This window comes from Manis javanica, chromosome 8 (assembly GCF_040802235.1).
Source record: "Manis javanica isolate MJ-LG chromosome 8, MJ_LKY, whole genome shotgun sequence".
Classification (NCBI taxonomy): domain Eukaryota; kingdom Metazoa; phylum Chordata; class Mammalia; order Pholidota; family Manidae; genus Manis; species Manis javanica.
Window position 1 is genome coordinate 55,613,416 of NC_133163.1, and position 20,780 is coordinate 55,634,195.

The following is a 20,780-nucleotide window of genomic DNA, read 5'->3' on the forward strand; positions in this document are numbered from 1 at the left end:
TAAAGGTCATATCAAAGGTTGGGCAACGGGTTTGTTTGTGTTTATACAGAGGATCAAAGACTAATTTGGCTTCCCAGAAAACGAATTAAGATACGATATGAAGAAGAGCTTCCAAAATCAACATTCTCTGGAAGATTCATTCCAGAAGATGATCATGAAAAAATTTCAACAAAGATCCTGGTGCTGTTGCAGTTGTAGCTGCATTCATCCCATCAGTTCCTGGACTTGCCATTGGAATGAAGAAGGAGATATCTAAGCTGGCCTGTGCATACAGTAAAACATCAAATTTGACTGGATCTATACTGTAGGAACTCAACCAAGAATTAGGAGAAGTGCAAGTTGCAGTGCTCCAAAATCTTGTGACTGTAGACTATCTACGGTTAAAAGAACATATGGGATGTGAATAGTTCCCAGGAATGTGTTGTTTTAATTTGTCTGATTTTTTTCAAACTATTCAAATTCAGTTAGACTATATCCATCATATCATTGATAAGTTTTCACAAATGCTTAGAGTGCCTAACTGGTTTTCTTGGTTTCACCGGATATGGCTGGTAATTGTAGGTCTGCTTTGCTTATGTAGCTGTATTCCTATTATGTTAATGTGTGCATGCAATTTAATTAATAGTTTAAAACCTATACATGCTGAAGTTACTCTACAAGAAGTTATGTCAAAGAAATAATCAATCTTCCCATATTTTCTTCCATCTGCTACTTCTATAGCTTTTCTTCTTTCTTCCTAATTACAACTCTTATTTAAGTAGAATTTCTGTCTCATATCGAAATTACTGAGTATCATAATTCTTCCAAGTGGTAAAGATACCTCAAGACAAATGCTGGACATAGAAGCACAGGGCATAAACCTTCAAAGAAGTAAAAAGCTAACCTTTTCAAACAATATTGCTTCTCTCTCACTTACCAACTTTACATTTCCCTGTATGGCCCCGGAAGATGACTGGTTAGCCAGAGACAGGTAAGATTCCTCAAGGGAGGAACAACCTAAGACAGGCAAGTCACAGCGCGGCCATCAGGTGAGAAATCTGGGATTAACAGAGGTGAGGCTTAGAACCTCACACCCCCCTGTTTTGAGAGAAATCTTCTGCATCCGTGGATGTTTTGTTGCCCCTGTCTAGCTTGGATTAATACTTAGTCTATAGGCACACACCTGATCATCTACATTTGCCCTCTTACAGCACTAAACTATGTTTTCTACCTTTATCTTGCATCTACCTACCACTTCAGCATTTTATTTAAAAAAATAATAATATTAATAATAATAATAAGGGAGAAATGTGGGATTCACATATAAATCAAGTATAAAAATCAAAGAAATAATCATATTTGACCTGATTGTTTATAGTTCATGATGCATGATCAAAACCAAAAGTTTCTGTGATGACTGCCCTTGCACTGTTCACCATGTAAGAACTTGTTCATTATGCTTCAGAAGATTGGAAACTGTTGAGAATTAGGCTTGGGGTTGATTAATAATTGTGCATTGAGTCCCCAATACAGAATTTTATTGTTCTTAACAACCATATGATCAATAAATATGAGAGATCCCCTCTCAAAAAAAAAATGCTGAAGTCTTGAAAGACAAGAATGAAGAGTAGCTCCAAATAAAATAAACCTAAAAAGTTATTATAATTGTATGCAATGTTTGATTATGTTTTGGTTATTGAGTCAGAAAAAAATGTGTTATATTGGGCACTAGTGTAATGATTGGGGATTTTTATTATATATTTATTTGATATATATATGTTACATGATATATATGGAGATATGTTACATATTGTATTTATAAGTAAAGAAAGAAATAAACACAACAAAAGAACAACTGATAGTCTTAGACTAAAAGCGTACAGTATATGTGGTATGAGACCTGAGTAGTAATATCAGGTTGTTCAGTGCTAAGTGATGTTGAAGTTTACTCCTGCACATCAAGAACTCACTGAGAATCCCAGAAATTCAAGTGTATAGCTCCAGGAGGAAGGGGTTTCCCTGCCCTCTCTCCAGGTGTGTTCTGCTCTGAACCCTGGCTGCTTGGCGCTCTCTCTCTCTCTCTCTCTCTCTCTCTCTCCTCTCACTCTCTCTCTCTCTCTCTCTCTCTCTCTCTCTCTCTCTCTCTCTCTCTCTCTCCCCCCCCCACCCTCGAACCCTCTCGTCTGACCAAGCTCTATTGGTCTGCTGTACTCTTCCCTGAACATCCACCCCTGACCCAGGAGGAACTCTATGGGTGGGTCCCTGATGATTGGCAGGTGTCTGCCCGATTATGTGTAGGAACTCAAAGAGAGGACAGCCTCTCTGCCCATCCCCAGGGCAGGAACTTCTGTGACTGACTAGTGGCTCTGCCGCCATATGTTTTCCCACTGATGTGCAAACATACTCATATGTATATACCATGGGCACTAACAAGACCAGGTAGGAATTCTGGTCAAAAACTTCATTTTCCTCACAATCCACCCCTCCAGAGTTCTCATCTCACAGTCTGCTTGTCCCCAGTCTTCCGAAATTGCCCCTGTGCAAGAAAGCTAGAGCATTGTTACCAAATTAGCAACATAACAACAAAACCATGACAATCCTCAAGCCTGAGGATCCCTACCTTCAAACTCCTACTCAGATTGAGTCCATAGTTCACGTGTCCACAGGATGCCAGCAGCTGAACCGGCAGGAAACTTAGCTCATGCTCAGCAAGCAGCAGCTGTTGCTAAGGGGCATCCCTGATCCACAAAGACTTTAGAAGAGAATAACCTTAAGGATCCTAAGACATGTTTTAATGATACCAACATAGGCAAATCTTATCCTTCAGAAGCTGACTTGCTTTAACCAAAGTCTAATAGGATGTAAAATATCAATCAGTAACTTAGAAAATGCAATACTCTTTAAAGTATTTCTACAAAGCATATATACACAATATTCAGCATAAAATCATAAATTTCTAGATATTCCAAGAAGCAAGAAAATATAACCCATAATGAAGAAAAGTCATCAATAGAAATATTGACTGTGATAATCCAGAAAGTATAACTACCAGAATAATATTTATGAATATATTATAAATATACTGAAGAACAAATGAAAACATACATGGTGAGTAAAATGTGAAATATTTAAGGAGAAAAGGAAACTCTTAAAAAAAAAGGAAGGAAGAAAGAGTATTCCAGAACTGAAAAGTCCAATATCTGAAATAGTTCTCTGGGCAAGTTTAGATTAGAGAAAATTCTGATGATAAGAAGTGTTAGATAACTTTTAGAACGATGGAAGTGATCAAATTTTAAGAAAAAATAAAAGATTGCAAATATGCCTAGAATTGAGGTACAATGATCGATAGACCAACAGCAAATGTAGCAAATGTAATCCATTACATTTTAAAATATAATAGGATTAAAATGTGTATTTAGATTCCCTGAGAAAAATGTAAAAAATAATGGTTCACATAATATAATTTATAAAATTTTTCTTTGCAGTATTTATTCTTTGGATATTAAAAATTATTCATATTTTTAAGTAGAGCTAATTCATACACAAAATTATGTCAGTTAAAACTCTCTGTTTTTACTACATGGCTTCATGCTTACTGCAACATAGTAAAGATTCTAGGTTTTGTAACTACAAAACATCAAGCATTTGAGACATGAATCGGGCACTTCATAAGCTATGCAACTTTTGATAATTTACTTCAATTCTGTAAGCGTCAATATTTTCATTTTTTAATATTTAATAAAACCTTTTTAACACCATTATAATAGAGGTCAATTGAAAGATTGCATAGTAACTTACACATTTTATAGATTCATAATAAATTTTCAATATTTAAAATAATGACAATAGTATTATAATAATTTAAATTTAGGTCTTTTAGTCAATCATTGTATCATTAAATGAAGTGTTCAAACATTGTCATGACATAAAAGTTGTGAGGTCTATCATTATGACCAATTTGATAGCTTAGAATAATGTATGTGAAAATGTATTAACATATTATTACAGAATGAAACTCCATAAAAAATGCACAGAGCATGGTTTACTGAGAAACATGCAATCTATTTGTCAACAATAAGAACCCATTCAAAATAAGGCATCTAAGTAAATTAGAGACAGATTATGGAATACACAGGCTTCTAGGCAGATTATTTTCCATTCAGTTCATTGAAAAATTAACAAGATATATGATTTTGAGTATGTTTGAGATAACAAAGTTTTGAGAAACAATAATCAACCAGGGTACTTGGAATTATTGAAGAAAGAAAATAACATGCTAGTTAGCTGTGAACCCGTTCAGGAGGGAAGATACCAGTGGGAAAATAATGAAGAATAAAGTGTTAATCTAGTATATCAATGACTCAGGAACAAAATAGATATAGGAAAGGGTTAAAGTACTTATTATAGCATCATAAATACCACAGTTTCAAATACTGTCATATGATAAAAACATGGAAAAGGACAAGTAGAATTACTTGTTGACAGTGGACATACCTGAGAAAAAACATGTGGAATAAATATGAGGAGCAAAATTTGGGGGATAGAAAAATGAGGGTTTGAAAGTACCAGGAAAGTAAGAGATACTCATAAATATATAAAATTTTAATAAAATGTAATGTAATGGAAAGTGCATATAAGTCTCCTAAATATGATTATCACTGGTGTGACAGGACAGTGATGTGTTTGGTGTGCAGCAGAGAAGTGAGGTGGGGTAGGAAGGAAAGCACATAAAATGGTGTAGTGATTTATCTTTATCAACACCTAGAAGACAGCAGGTTACAAATAGCTAGCTCATATTGCAAGCAATTTAAACAATTCCCTAAATGTAATAGCAACAAAATGAGTTTGTTTGAAACCTAAATTCAGATCAAATATATAGACAATATATCATAATTATTTATGTCACCATCATCTTTTATGTTGACATATACTGAAAACTTGTTCCCTGAAGTGATCATTCTCAACAAAGTACTTCAGTCGGCTAAAAATAAATATACATACATTAAATATTATATTTAACATATTATATAATATATTTCTTCAAAAATAGCTTTTGATTTGTAGAGTACTGGAGCAAGAAAATTAGCTAGTAGTTTGACCTCTTATGTCTAAAATTTTCTTAGAAGTTTATGTAATTTAACCACTTAACCTGTGAGCTTGTCTTACCTAATTTGTAAAATGGAAATAATAACCCTGCCCTGAAAGCATGTTGAAAATTAAAGGCTCCATCATAATTAATGTTATATTCATTTTAATATGTTGAATTAATGCAGCATGGCTACTGTAAAAAAGGAAGGGCAAATAACATATTGAATTTTACCTAATTAAATTTGGCTAGCAAAATAACACAATTTACTATATGAAATTATCCTTTCAAACTGGGAGAAGAGCATGTCCAGTATGAGAGTCTCTTGGTCTGAATCTGACTCATGCCTGAAATATGTTTTATTCATAACATAAATCTGTATTTATGATATACATTATATATACAGATGTGTGATGAATTTAAATAAAGTGAACTAATATTTCACATAGATGTGTAACAATGCATATTCATATAAATATAAGAAATCCTGAAAATCAGAGGAAATCAGTTAAATATACTTAAAAATATTATTTTTATTACATTAAAAGACTTAGGAGGTAGAATTGCACTTCAGCACCAAGTTTTTTTTTTTTTTTAAGTATGATATTTGGCAAAGAACTTAACTTCTGATAAGTTTCCTCACCAGAAAAATAAAAAGGTGAATATTTGCTTTGTGGTCTGAGGACTTCAAACACTGGTATGTAGTAGGCAGTCCAGAAACCATAATTTCTTTACCTCATGCCAATTTAATGGAAAATAAAGATGAAAAGCTTATAGTAACTTTCACCAGTAAGAATAAACAAATCTTTAAGAAAGATTATTATTTATTATGGGAAGAAGCTGTTTAAAGCAGTAATTATCAGTATTCTTAGACAATAAAATCACTGAGGTGTGTAAGCATCTGGACTTCTTCAACATGTACCATACCATACCTGTGCTCTCACCCATCCTACCTACTACCTACCATGTTACAGAAAACCAGAGAACCTGGACTGGATTGCTGATGGAGGAACCAATCAGAGGTCTTGTAGGGTGGAGGTTTATTTTACACCGGCGGGCTTAGAGGAGAGTGATCTCCAAAGGTCTGAGCCCTGAGTACAGCAGCCATGTCTTTTATACATTTACTACAAAGTTAGGGAGGACTCAGCACCCAGAAACTGTTGCAGTAGGAGTTATTAGGTCACTATAGGTGTATTCAGGATGGTTGTTATATTTTAATTCATTTTTGTAAAGGTTATCCGGATACCATATTACAAACTAATGGGCTTCCATGACTGTGATTAATAAGCTCTTCTATACCACTGACTCCCAGTGGGAGGGTGGGGTGGAGGGGAGGGAGGGGAATACACTGTTATATTGTTTCAATCCCAAGCACCCAAGCACCTTGTGATTCCTCTATATTTCTGAAGCCTCAATAGAAATGCTGTTTCCTTTGCTTTCTTGGCTTCTCACCACACCTGCCAAGAGGGGGAGGGATTTGAGGACTTTCTGAATATTTTCTCATCACCACTACTTCCCTGCCATCATGAACCTTTGACCTATTGGGGCACTGCATACTCAGTTTTACTATTTTGTAACAAAGATCAATGTCTCACCCAAAAGGTAAACAATCTTCACCTTCCAATTAATGCTTCATGGACAAGTCTCCAAGCAAAGTATTTTTTGTTGTTGTTTTTTGTTTTCATGGGTTTTGGTTTTGGGGTTGGGTATGACAGATTATCTTCTACAAGGATTTTCAGTGTTGAGTAGGTCTGTGCCTCCACAATATTTGAGTTTGGGACTGCCTTTTAATTGGCAGGTTTGAACAATTTAGGCACTTTAAAATATCACAATTTCTCCAGAGAGTTAAAATCTAAAAAATATTTACTTCTTTTTACTTTTCACTATATTAAAAAAAAGAAATAGAAATTATGCTTTATTAGTCTGGTGCCTTAAATCCATCTGAATTTGACAGTAAATAATGTGATACTTATATTAAAATAATGCTTCCTTCCTATACCAATTTTAATCTACATTAACTTGAAAACATTTAAATTGGAAGGTCAACTTTAATTTATAGATCACTAAGTGAATTTGACAACTTTGTGACATTTAACCTGTAAATGGATAACAGAATCAGGGACTAAAATAATAAATAATTCACTGTAAACAAATAGCAAATGTTTTCACAGTTCTGTTGGATTGATATTCCTTGTCTCTTTTGTCAAATTGGAAAACCTTTACATTACTCTGACTTTTTTTAATGCTCCATTGTACTCAGTTATCAAGAGTGCTCTAAGTTTATTTTTCAAATATGGCATAAAGGAGTATAGCAGATTTTTTCTTTGTTTCATTTTTAAGCTCAGACTCCAGGCTTTTAACATATACAGAAGAAATAAAACCTCATCACAGAAGTCAAGTGTGTATAAAACAAATTAAAACGTAATACAAAAAAGACTTCCCACAGAGCAACTTTTTCCCTCCTTACTGGGCACTTCAACAAACATTCTTCAATATTGTCATACAAAGTACAAGGAAATAGAAAAGTCAGGTGTTTCCTTTATAAATCAGTTTTAAATAACACATTGAGGTACCCAAAGCAAAAACATTAACCCATAGCAGACAGTTCATGTGAAACTTAAGATTTATACTAATTATCATAGTGTCTAGCATATAAAAAGTATATAACTACTAAAAAAAGATTTCTAAAATACATGGGTATGCACACAGAAGTAATTACTTATAAGAATAATATATAATTATAATTTATCAGACTGTTTCCTTTAGGAAAATAAATAATATGTAACATTTTCTAGTAATCATATATATGTATATGTATGTGTGTAGATGTATGTATATATACCATACTGTAATACTATTTTTAAATAAAAATACCTTTTATATTAGAACCTGTCAAAAATATAATGTTACTTTATACATGTAAACTACTATAAATTTAACTTCTGATTTCCACTGTGGATATTATGAGGTATTTTATTTAATTAAGTTAATCCATAAATATTGCCTTTTATAATATATAATTTCTAATACAGAAATTTTAATTTCAAATTTCTTCTCTGCAATAAGGCAAGCCCACATATTATTGAGCTCTTATATATAATAAGTTTATACTTAAAGTAATGTTTTAAATAAACTTCTTAAATAGACTCTTTTGGAGGAATTCTGGTCCAAGACAGAGACAGAGGACACTTCTGAACTCACTTCTTATCATAGACACATCAAATATATAGATACACACAGAAAATTCCTTCTGATAGAAATCTAGGAACTAGTTGAGAGATTCCTACATATTGGGCTAATGAGAAAATACCAACTTCACACATCAAAACAAGGGCTGACTGATCCTATACAATAACAATAAGCTATCAGAAAGACAAATTAAGAAGACAATCCTTTTTACAATAGTATCAAAAAGAATAAAATACTTTTTAAGAATACATTTAACTGAGGAGGTAAAAGATTTGTACCCAGAAAGCCATAAGACACTGCTGAAAGAAACTGTGGAAGACACAAATAAATGGAAAGATACTCTGTATAAATAGATTAGAAGAATGAATATTCTTAAAATGTCCATCTTATTCAAAGTGATCTACAGATTCATTGCAATTCCTATCAAAAATCCAATGGTGTTGCATGATAGAGTATTGGCATTAAACATACACATAGATGAGTGGAACATAACAGGGAGCTGAGAATTAAACCCATGCCTGTATGGTTACTTAATTTACAAAAAAAAAGAACCAGGAATATAGAATAAGAAAAGGATAGTCTCTTCAATAAATGATTTGGGCAAACTGGTTAGCTACATGCAAAAGAATGAAACTGTACTCTTACAGCATACATTAAAAAAAACCTAAAAATTGATTAAAGATTTAAACTTAAGAACCGAAACCATAAAACTTCTAGAAGAAAATATAAGGGTGATCACCTTGACCTGGAATCTTGGCAATGCTTTTTTTGGTTATGACACCAAAAGCAAAGGCAACAAAAACAAAAATAGACAAACATAACTACATCAGGTTAAAAAGCTTCTGCACAGCAAAGGAAACGATCAACAAAGTGAAAATGCAGCCTACAGAATAGGAGATAACATTTGCAAATTATATATCTGATAAGGAATAAATACACAAAATATATAAACTCATACAGCTCAATAGCCCAAAGGCAAATAATCCAATTAAAACATGGACAGAAGAATTGAATAGACATTTTTACAAAGACATGTAATATATACACACATATACAATGTATGCACACATAGAAAAAAAACACACATGCACACACTCATACACACACACACACACACACACACTGAAATATTATTCAGCCATGAGAAAGAAGGAAATCCAGCAATTTCCTGTGATGTGGATGGACTTTGAAGGCATTATGTTAAGTAAAATAAGCCAGACCAAGACAAAGACTGCATGATATCACTTATATGTGGGAATCTTGTAAAAAAAACTCAAACTCTTAGAACAGAAACTAGAAAAATGGTTGCCGGCGTTGTTGCATAGGTCTCGAGAGAGGGAGAGGATATTTAGTAAAAGGGTACAAACTTTTGGGTATAATATCAATATGATTTTGGTATCTAATACATAACATAATGATTATAGTTGACAAAATTGTCTCATGTCATTGAAGTTTGCTAACAAAAAGTTTAAGTGTTCTGAGTGCATATGTATATATATTTTTGTAAATATGTGATGTGTGGATGTGCTAATTACCCAGATGGCTAGATGGGAGGAATCCTCTCACAAGGTATATGTTTAATAAAACATCATAGTGTACGTTTAAAATATCTTATAATTTTGTCAATTATACTTTTAAAGAAAAAGAAAGAGTGATTCCTTTGTAGTTCAGAAAAACCAAAACCCAAGTATGTTACATGTTTTGGTGAGGACATTTTTAGATAATGCATTTTTTCCTTACTTATAGAAAATAGTTCAAAGCTGAGAAACTTTCTGTTATGAATAAAGTCTGTTTAATTTTTTACATAATTATTGATTTTTAATTGTTTGCATTTATCATACTTCATTATGAATGACAAACCTTATGAAATAAACCATAATTGCCAATAATTTTTTTCATTAGTAATAACTAAGAGAATCTAAAGTTTTTAATATCCATATACATATGTAGAAAGGCTACCTAGTAATTATGTCAAATAACTCAAATTTAGTTTATAAATTGATTGTACTTTCAATCAACATAATAATAAAATTTCTTAGGTAATAAGCTTTAAAAATATAACATTCCTTCTAAATCTACATAGTATTTGACTATCTAGATATGTCATGTTTTATCTATTCTAATATTGATTTAATTGTTTCCAGATTTGTTTTAGCTGAACTAACTTTATTGGGAGGAACATCTTTAAAAGTACCTCTTTGTGGACATATGCATATATATCATTAAGTTAAATTGCTAAGAGTAGATGAACCAATGATTTTGAATGATGTTGTTAATTTGCCCTTTGAAAATGATCTCACTTTGTACTGCTATTATGAGTATATGGGATATTCTTTTTATCCAACCCTAAATTTTTAATTCTAATTAGACTGCCTTAATTTTAAGAGTCCTAGCTCCTGGTGTCTTATAAAGCACCACATTCAGATCTCTCATAAATCTATAAATATCAAGTCAGCTTGATATACCAGAAAGGAACTCCCAAGTAATAACTGAGTTTTTAATCATTCATTATTTGTGGAACCTAGAGCTACAAAAGTAGTTATAGCAGAGGAAATTATAGCACAGGAAATATTTCAAACGATATGGGCAGATATAGGGGCCAGCTTGAGTTTAAAAACAGTCATCAGTTGAATATTTTGAAATAACATTTAACTGAAAATCTGCTAATAGAAGAAATTAGAGCAATAATTAAGAAAGTCACAGTAAAGAGGTTCATGTTTGCCAAAATTTGGAGGACATAAATACCTATTTTAATATACAATTCTTCAAAATCTAGTACTATAAGTTTTATTTTCTTCCTCACCAGACTATTCTGTGTTTGTGCATAGTCTTCCTCAATTAAAATCATAAATGAGACCAATTACAGGTATTGGCATAAATGTCCAATAAAATGTTTTGATAAGATTGAGTGAATTTAGCCTCCATTTTAGGACTACCTTGTCAGAAAGCCTGACTGAATACTGCACCATGCAGAGAATAAGAACTCATTAGTAACTAGAGTAGACACTTTCAGTGACCTTCCCATATACCCTAGGCTCTGATTGTATCCCTACATATCAACCCAAAAACTTTCAATTTCAAACACAACCTGTTACCTGGTGATTTATCCGATTTTTTCATTGTATTTCCAAAGGGCAGTTAATACCTTCCAGGAGTGATTTCAACCTGTGACTGATGGTAGTTGGTAGATAAGTTTGCTGGTTTCCTCTGGTAAGACAGCTGAATGTTCATGTTCCCATTAAAGTTCCCCAGTAGGACTGGGGTTCCCTAACTATGCACCCTTTATTGGCATTTTTCTTGCCCTCAGCTATATATATTACCAAAAACTTGAATTTATTTTCTCAGGATTTGTTTCTGGGTGTAACTCAACTGAAGAGAACAACTTTCCAGGCATTTATCATATTATAGCCATACCTAAGCCACAAGGATGACTAACCGTGGTTTATTGCTCCACCTTTGAGCTTCTATCACATCCTGCCTTGACCAAAAGAGAAAACTGTACTGTAACTTAAACCTTAAAAGGTATATATATGTATTTTTCTCTGTGAAGATTTAATTGTCTTTATTAAGTGATTTGAATCAGGTCACATCCCATCTAACAAGTAGATACATGCTCTGAGCAGTTGTACAATATGGAAGGATTTTTATATGAGGGTGATTATATATAAACTTTAGTGCAACCTAAAATAAATAAACAGGATAATATGATCACAGTAGAAAAAAAATCTCTGGTTGGGTGTGTTAAATTAAAATGCAGTTCTCATTTAAAAGTCTATACCTCAACTTTTTATTAGGCAGTAAACAGTAGTCTGCCTTGTTTTGGTACTCACATCTGTATTACTGTGTCATCTACTGGTGTTGCAGGAACTGCAGGAACTAAGAACAGGTAGTCGGGACACTGAGACATTTGGCGAGAAGCAGTTTATTAGTGCTAGCACTGGCCCAGCAGATTCATATCCAAAGGCTGAGCCCCAAGGGCAGTGGGGCCATGCCTTTTCATACATTCACTACAAGGGTAAAGGAGAGTCAGCCCCCAGGAATGTTAGTTACAGTGGGAGCTGTTAGTGTACTATAGGTTAAGCCAAAACGCTAGTTATGTTTTAACCTATCTCAGTAAAGGGTACCTGAATACTCTATGGTAAACTAATGGGCCTACATGACTATGACCAACAAGCAATTCCATATCACTTGGTCCTGGTGTGGGGTAACATTGTTACACTGCTTTAAACTCAAGCACCATGGTATATCTGGTATTTCTCTGCATTCTTTAAGCCTTAAAGAAACATTGTCCCTTTTCTTGGCTTGGCTTCCTACCACACTGGAGGAAATTAAATTTGATGGAAATCTTATTCATGTAGAAACTGGCCTCATGCCTATGCTACAGAGAAAAATCATTAATTTTAACTGAAGCTATAGCATCTAAACAGGTAAATGGTACACCAATTTATGTTTAAAGGAGTAATATAGTCTTTCAAGACAATGTTAATAGAGGTACAATAGAAAGTATTTCAAGACAACATTAATTAAAATACTTCATCTGAGCTATTTATAAAATTTTGAAATTCTAAGATAAATATATTTTAAAATAAGCTTGATGCCAAAATGTTTAAAGTCAGTGTTCAAAACTATGATTAATTATAGTATAAAATATTATACTAAATATAAGCATTTATTGAAACAGTTCTTTCACTATCTCAAGGCAAGTAAAAGCTTCATAAAATAAATGGAATAGAGATAATTCCAGTCAAATATTTAAACATAATTTCTTTATAATTCTATGTGCCATTGTAGTCCATGGTATTAATATTTCTATGGGGCAAAAACATAGAATAAAGGTTTTCATTTAATGGTTAAATAAGTTAAATACTTGTTTAAACTCTTTGTCCCTTTTACTATGTTAAAAGTATATTTTAAGTCTCTACACTGAGGATTTAGTAAGTAGTCTTTCCACAACTCAATTTATGATCACATCCTGATTATATAAACTATTAGCATTATAATAATTAATTATAAATGTTAGCTATTTATATATATTTATTTTATATATAATAATAATATATTTCCTGAAAATATCTTTCTGGACAGCTTAGGAAAAATGCTCATCTAATTTTACCCAAAAGGTTTATACTGAATTTATACCAAATATAAATTGGTTTTAATTTTTAGAATGACTGTTCTGCTTATATCAGTGGACTTTAGATCAAGTAATCATGTTTACCTTGAAATAAAATCACTATTTTTGAAGAAACTCAAGAACTAAACTAATATAATAATGTTTGAATATATGTAGACATCAAGGAGGATTTGATATTGTGCAATTTTTATTTTAATTAAGTGTTTTTTACATAAGAGCATCAGTTAGGGTCAGTGGCCAAGATTCTCTAAATACATCTCTCTTGCTCCTTTCTCCTATTCAAGAGGTTTGTTTAGGGATGTACCTGCGTAGGTATGTGTTAGAACTTCACAACACAAATTGTTTTGTGTAGAACAACACAAATTAATTGGTTGGCTCAGGTGCTTGCAGAAACTAAGTAAAGAAATGGATCTCAAGGTGCACTGGAGCAAGAGCTTAAAAACTGTCATTAGTTTATTCATTTTTCATTAATTGATTCAACACATTCTTATTGTGGCTCTTTTCTGCTTCAAAGGCCATGGTGAGACACTGGAGATGTAATGGAATTGGTCTGCTTTTTGTTTATTTCTGTTTCTGTATATGCCCTTATTTTCACAATTTCCTCTTTTATCTTCTCTCATCTCTTTCTACTCCTCTTTCCCTTTTTCTCTCTCTTTTCATTTTCTTCTCCCCTTATACTTTTCTTGAGTAGAAAATATAATCACTGGTAGGGCCTGAAGAAATTACAGATTTGACTACTGGAGACAGAATTTTAGTGGATTTCCACCCAGGTAAAGCAACAAAATATTTGAAGAACAGACTTCATCGTCTAGCTTGGGATGTGGCTTATCTCTGGTGGGTGGTTTGAAAGTTGAGAGCTAATGAAGCTTACAGTATAATAAATGACTGCTCTTGAGCTAAATATTTAGGTTTTCAAAGTACTATGTGTAATAACTTGACTTCACAATATTCAATGCAACTAAACAAAATATTTTTTTCCTGATTCATTCACTGGTGTAGTCATCACACCACAGAAAACTGTAAAGGTGATGAATTTGTCTTAAGTATCACGTGCCTCCAATATATCCAGTGGCCTCCTGTGTGTACTGTCCAGCATAGTTTCTTACTTGTGCCTACCATGCAAAGGTGTGCTGCTTACTAATATAATGACTGACTTTGCTGTCAACTAAGAAAATATAACTTCCTATTGTTTCAAACCCTCTTATAAAAAATATATAAGAATTTATTTTAGCACATTCCCAATTAAAACTAAATATGACTAAGATGTGAATAAAAGCAATTTTTCCTTTACAAATAATGATTCCTTCAATTATGTTAGTCAAGAAATTTGGAATCACTACTACAATATTTTCAATTATTTTCTAGAATCAGATACCAAAATTGTGAAATCAGTCAACTTAATCAACAATATTAAGTTTATTGGAATATTTCTGTTTGTACATGTATCTGAAGTTCTGATTTACAAATAATTCCAAAAACTTTGTGCATTCTGCACCTCCTACCTCAGTGTTACATTAAATTTCTTTTTAAATTAGTGCTTGTTGAATGAAATATTTCATAAAAAGAAATGGAAAGATTATAATCTTACAGAAAATCCCACTGGTTAACAATTCTGCTTTAGAAAAAAATACCATTTTCTGACTCATGCATAAAAATATCTTTCTTTGAAATCCATTTGGAGTGTGACATATAGAACAGATTCCTGGCCTGTCTAGAGATCTTAGGAAATATTAGCTCATACTGATTTGAAAGGAATGGTATCCCTAGTTACCTAATCAGCTACTGCAGCCATGGTGTTTCCTTAGAGAAATGTATTCAATTATTGGTCATGCCACACTTGGCTTCCTCTGTAAGACTGACTACTTGGTATTATGCCAATTTGGATGCACACTGTTGCCTCAGCTCTGAGACTTTCATTGGAAGGTTTAATAACAGAAAAGTCATGCTAACCTTGGGAAAGGGCATTACCAGAAATTAATGTTTAACAATTTTTAGCTGTATTACAAACTGTTACCTCTATCCAGACAGTCATCAGTACCGAGAAAGTATATTTTGATCCTTGGTCATTAAAATTTAGAGTGCACAATGATAAACTTGAAACTTATTCCTGAGTATCATAAGTAAAAATCTGAAGACCACTACACTTATGAACACTTAGGTTATTATTTATTGTGGGTGAATATAGGTGGATTATAGATCAATCTTTTTCATATTCATTCATGCTTAACTTAAATATTTATTGAGAATTTACCTTGTATTTGTGTTTGCTTGCAAATTTTGAAAATTACTGTGAAAAGTGTAATCTCATAAAAATTCATTTCCATTTTACTAATTTTCACAATGCTATTTTATTTATAGGATAAGAGTTTCCAAAGGGCTGTTTGAAAAAGCATCAACTTGGGTCCATTTTACAGACTCTGATCAGATAGATTAAAAGTAAGGTAAGTTCAAGCTTCTGAATAGTTCAAACATTTACAACTAATAACGTACAGACAGATTTTGGAACCATACTATAAATTTCTGTTGAAACTGGGACTTAAAAAAAAAGTGTGTCATATAAAGCATTTCATAATTCTTAATGACTGTGGAAGGTTTTTTGGTTTCTTTCAGTTTTACACAGTTTATATATCACTAAAATCTAGAAGAACTTGAAATTGTACAAAGTATAACTATAATAATTTTATAAGAGCATAATATAATTTATCCATATTAATTCCATTGAGTAATGCAGTTGTCACAGGTGGCATTAAAAATATGACTAAATCCTTTATATTGGCATTCAATAATTGAGTTTCCATAAAGCTTTTTAAAAATCATGTAATAACCATTATTTTATAAATTATTCTAAACATAGAGAGGAAATCTCCCCAAATTATTTATAAAGGTAGCAAAACATTAATATCAGAACTCAATATTAATGGTAAATTTGAGATATATAGGATAAACTACACAAAGAGGGTGCAGACTATTCTATATAACATTTACAAAATGAATAACATAAGTAATGCTACTAAGCTTTGAAAACTTTGAATTTTTCCTTGAATTTTAACATCAATCTGGTAGTAGAAAATTTATTAATATAGTTTATCCCATAAAAAATTAAAGAAAATAAACCAAATAATCATATCCATGAATGTTAAAAAGGTATCTGTTGATCTTTAGCAAGCTTTCCTACTTAAATATAGGCTAGTGGCAACTAATTTATAAAACGTACTTGAAAGAATCAAAAGAAAATTCCACTTCAAATAGAAAATAATAAATTCATTTTAATAAATTTAAGTGATAAAAAATAATTACTAGTAAAATTATTTATGATTGACTTGAAAGTATAATTTCATACAATGAAATGATACATGGGGAGAGATTTAATTTTATAATAGGTTTTGTATATGCTGGAAAGCTCAACTGAAATACTATAATAATAAAGTATAGATCAACATTTGAGACAAATTTGTAAAATTTATATTCTATATTGGGGTGCATCCTATATTAAGATAAATATGTAAAAATTAGTACCTAGTGTTTCTCCATAGCAATAAAAATATATAAATAAAGAAGAAAAAAAGCTCTTTTAAGATAGTAACAGAATTATGAATGTCCAGATATAAGAAGAAAAAATTATACTGTTTAAAAGTATATAAAACAAGATATGAAAACCAAAGGAAAAATATATTTAATTTCATAAACTGTCAATTCTTTGCATATCAATATTTAATTATAAGTAATTACACCATATGTAATGGTATATGTAATGGTGTAAATATAATATTATTTTATTTACTTATATTAAATATAAGTAAAAAGTCAGGGAAATTATAAACAACATGAGGGAGTGAAGAGATAATCTCTGTAATGTAACAGAAATGGTATTGGCATGCCAACAGAGAGATTATTTAGCTAATCTAGAAATAGGTCCAGATATATGTATGAGATGTTAATATATAACAACAATTGTGGAGGACACCTTCTTAGTTGAGAGACAAATGCACTTAATTATATGACATTATTTTCAGTGGTTGGAAATTAATGTATGCTTTTTATAAAACCAAAGCACCAGTGATAGAGTTGGAAAAAAATATGTTTATAATACACATATCAAGCAAATTAAATAAATAAATTATCCAATATAATATAGGAAAATATGTGAATAAGGAATTTATGGAATAGTAAATAAAAAATGGTTACAACATGAAAATTTGCTCAGGTGTACTGGTAACTAGGGAAAAACAACTTAGAGAAAAAATAGATAGCTTCTATGATTATGTTTATGTAAAAATAAATAACTACATATGTAATCTCTGTGTATGTGTGTGTGTGTGTGTGTGTGTGTGTGTGTGTGTGTATGTGGGGTGAATGTATAGAAGGATACACTGAAATATTTAAGGATGCACTGAAAATTGAATATGATACAGTCCCAGCTCAGGGAGGTGGGAATTGAAGGAGTAAGGATTAGTATTAGTATTCTGACATATATTTTGTATACTGTATTCATTCAATAGATGTTGACTCCTGTTATAAACTGGTTACTCTAGTTGCTAAGAATGCAGCAGTGAAAAAACTGATATAAAATTTGCCACCATCAAGATGAATATAAGAAGATAAATCATTAAATATTCTTCAGTATTCATGCATTTATACAGTTGTAATATAAAATGTGTGAGGAAATTAAATATAAGATTTTATCAAGAAAATTAGATACATAACAAAATATGTGTCAATTTAAATGTATTTTCATCAACTCACCTCCCCGTCAAACCACATTGCTGGATCTATAGGAAGAACTTTTAAAGCAATCAGTTTTATTGCTTCTCACCAATAGCTGATAGTTTCCCATTACGTTGTAAGCTATACAAAATTTTGAGTTAGAGTTTCAGTTTCCTATGTTTTCTATTTTCTATATTTATACTCCTATGTTTTCTACTTCTTGATTCTGCTTAACTATCTTTGCACTTTGGCAGTCAAAAACAAGGCTAAAAGTTTTGCAGGGATGCTTTGTATTTAGATTGCTATCTTAAGGAAACAAAAAGCAATTGAGGATTTGCTTTGCTTTTGGTATTCAAAGCTGAAATAAATGAAGCACAAGAAATTGCATCTATGTATTTTAATTTACATGGTGTAAAATGTCATAAAAATATTTTAAAAAACAGATGATAGGAAGAACTATAAAGACCTAATAGCAACAGTTTTTTTCTAAGAATATAAAAGTATATATGTCAATATAGTTTTATGAAATAATGCATGCTGTTATTCAATGATTGATAAAACAATTAGATAACTGTGCAACAAGCATTACAGAAATATTGAACTATTTTAGGTGTTTCTTTTATGGTGTCTTCTCTTTCCTTATGAGATATTTATCTTTGGAGTTTTCATGTCATGTGCTCTCACTCATTTCACTTTGAAGGTCATTGTGTATTTGTTTGAGCCATTAAGTGTAATAGTGGTCCCACCATTAATCTTAATGTTTCATAAAGGCAAGGCCCTTTTTGTGTGTTTTGGTCATACTATATCCCTAGCAGACTCCAGTGTCTTGTTTGCAGACTCTATCCCACCTACCAGCCCTGTGAAATAATGATATAAACCCTGAGAGATGAAAGATTTGGAGGCAAGAACTTCTTTTAATTTGTTCTCATTTCCCTATACTCAATCCTAAGACACTAACACCTCAGAGAGCTTTGAAAAAAAAAATGCAATGAATCTTGTGTTATTACAACAGGTATTTCAGAGGAGAATTATGTTGTCTTCTTCTGTTATATTTGGTAACTTCTTACTGTTGAAGAGAACAAGTTCCTTTTAAATATTAGGTTATACTCAAAATATATTCACATCAATAGACAATTAATAAAGGATAATATATTAATACAAATTTAATTATGGTAATGGAATGTCAGTGTATTTTCTTCTTGCTTCCTAAAGTCACAAATAAAAAATATTAATATTTATTTCTACTGTTCAGTCAATTAATGAACCTATTTATGTGGCTTGCCAAGATTCACTTAGGTTTTAAGATTAAATTAGTCTTGAATTAGCAATACAAATTTGATATAGATGTTATATGTACCCCAGTGGAAGGAAGTAAAAAAGGTACTTTATAAATTTTAATACTAACAAGAATTTGCAAGTTTTAGCTTAATTAAGTTAATGTGCTTAAGTCAATCATAGAATGACTTTGCATTAATGTTTTATTATGTTTGAAAAGCCATTTTTACAGAGAAAAAATGAAAAAGGTGTTCAGGTCATGGCTAAAACTCAGTGATGGAAATGAGTGACTGGAAAATTAATATAAGTCTATGTGTCTCAATTATGAATGTTAATATTTTCTAAGTTGAACATCCTGTTCCTTTAATATAATTATTGTACATTAATAGACATATTTCTTGGCTTTAACAGCAGGAAAACATTTTTATCATTTTAAAATTTTACATCCTGAAATCAGTGTATAGAATTTCACTGAGAGAAAAAGAATCTTCACTATTATTTCTTTTCACACTTTTACTACTTATATGTAAATTAGTGCCTAGAAAAACAGAAAAAGGCTGAAAATGTACACAGATTTTTGTGTATATTGAAGAGATGTTACATTCCATAATTATGATATACCAAAATTTATTCAGAGAGGTTTTACTTGAACTATATATAGTACTGACAAAGATGAAAACATTCTTAAATTATCTCTGTAGACAACTCAGGAAATTAAATATTTAGGTCATGTTGTGAGTTTTTAAAATTGGAATATAGTTGATACACAATATTATATTGGTTTCAGATATACATCATAATGATAATTACATATATTACTAACTTCTTGCCACAGTAGGTATAGTTACCCTCTCTTACTGTAACAAGATTTTACTGCACTATTGGTTAAATTCTCTATTCAGTACTTCCATTCCTGTGACCAATTTATTTTGTCATTTAAAGTTTGTACATCATTATCCCATTTACCTTTTTCACACATCACCCAAGCCCTCTCCCACATGGTAACCAACAGTCTGTTGTCAGTATTTATAGGCCTCTTTCTTTTTTTGGTTTTGTTTTTAGATTCCACGTGTAAGTGAAATCATATAATATCTGTCTTTCTCTGTCTAACCTATTCACTTAGAATGAACCACATTATTGCAAATGAAAAGATTTCCTTCTTTTGGTAGCTGAGTAATATTCCATTGTGCATATGTACTACATCTTTCTTTATCCATTCATCTATTAATGGACTGGTTTGCTTCCATATCACAGCTATTATAAATAATGTTGTAATAAACATAGGTATGCATATATATTTTTGAGTTAGTAAGTGTATTAGTGAGGTAAATTCCCAGAAGTGAAAATCCTAAGGTGTGTGGTGTTTCTATTTTTAGTTGTTTGAGGAACTGCCTCTGCTTTCCATAATGACGA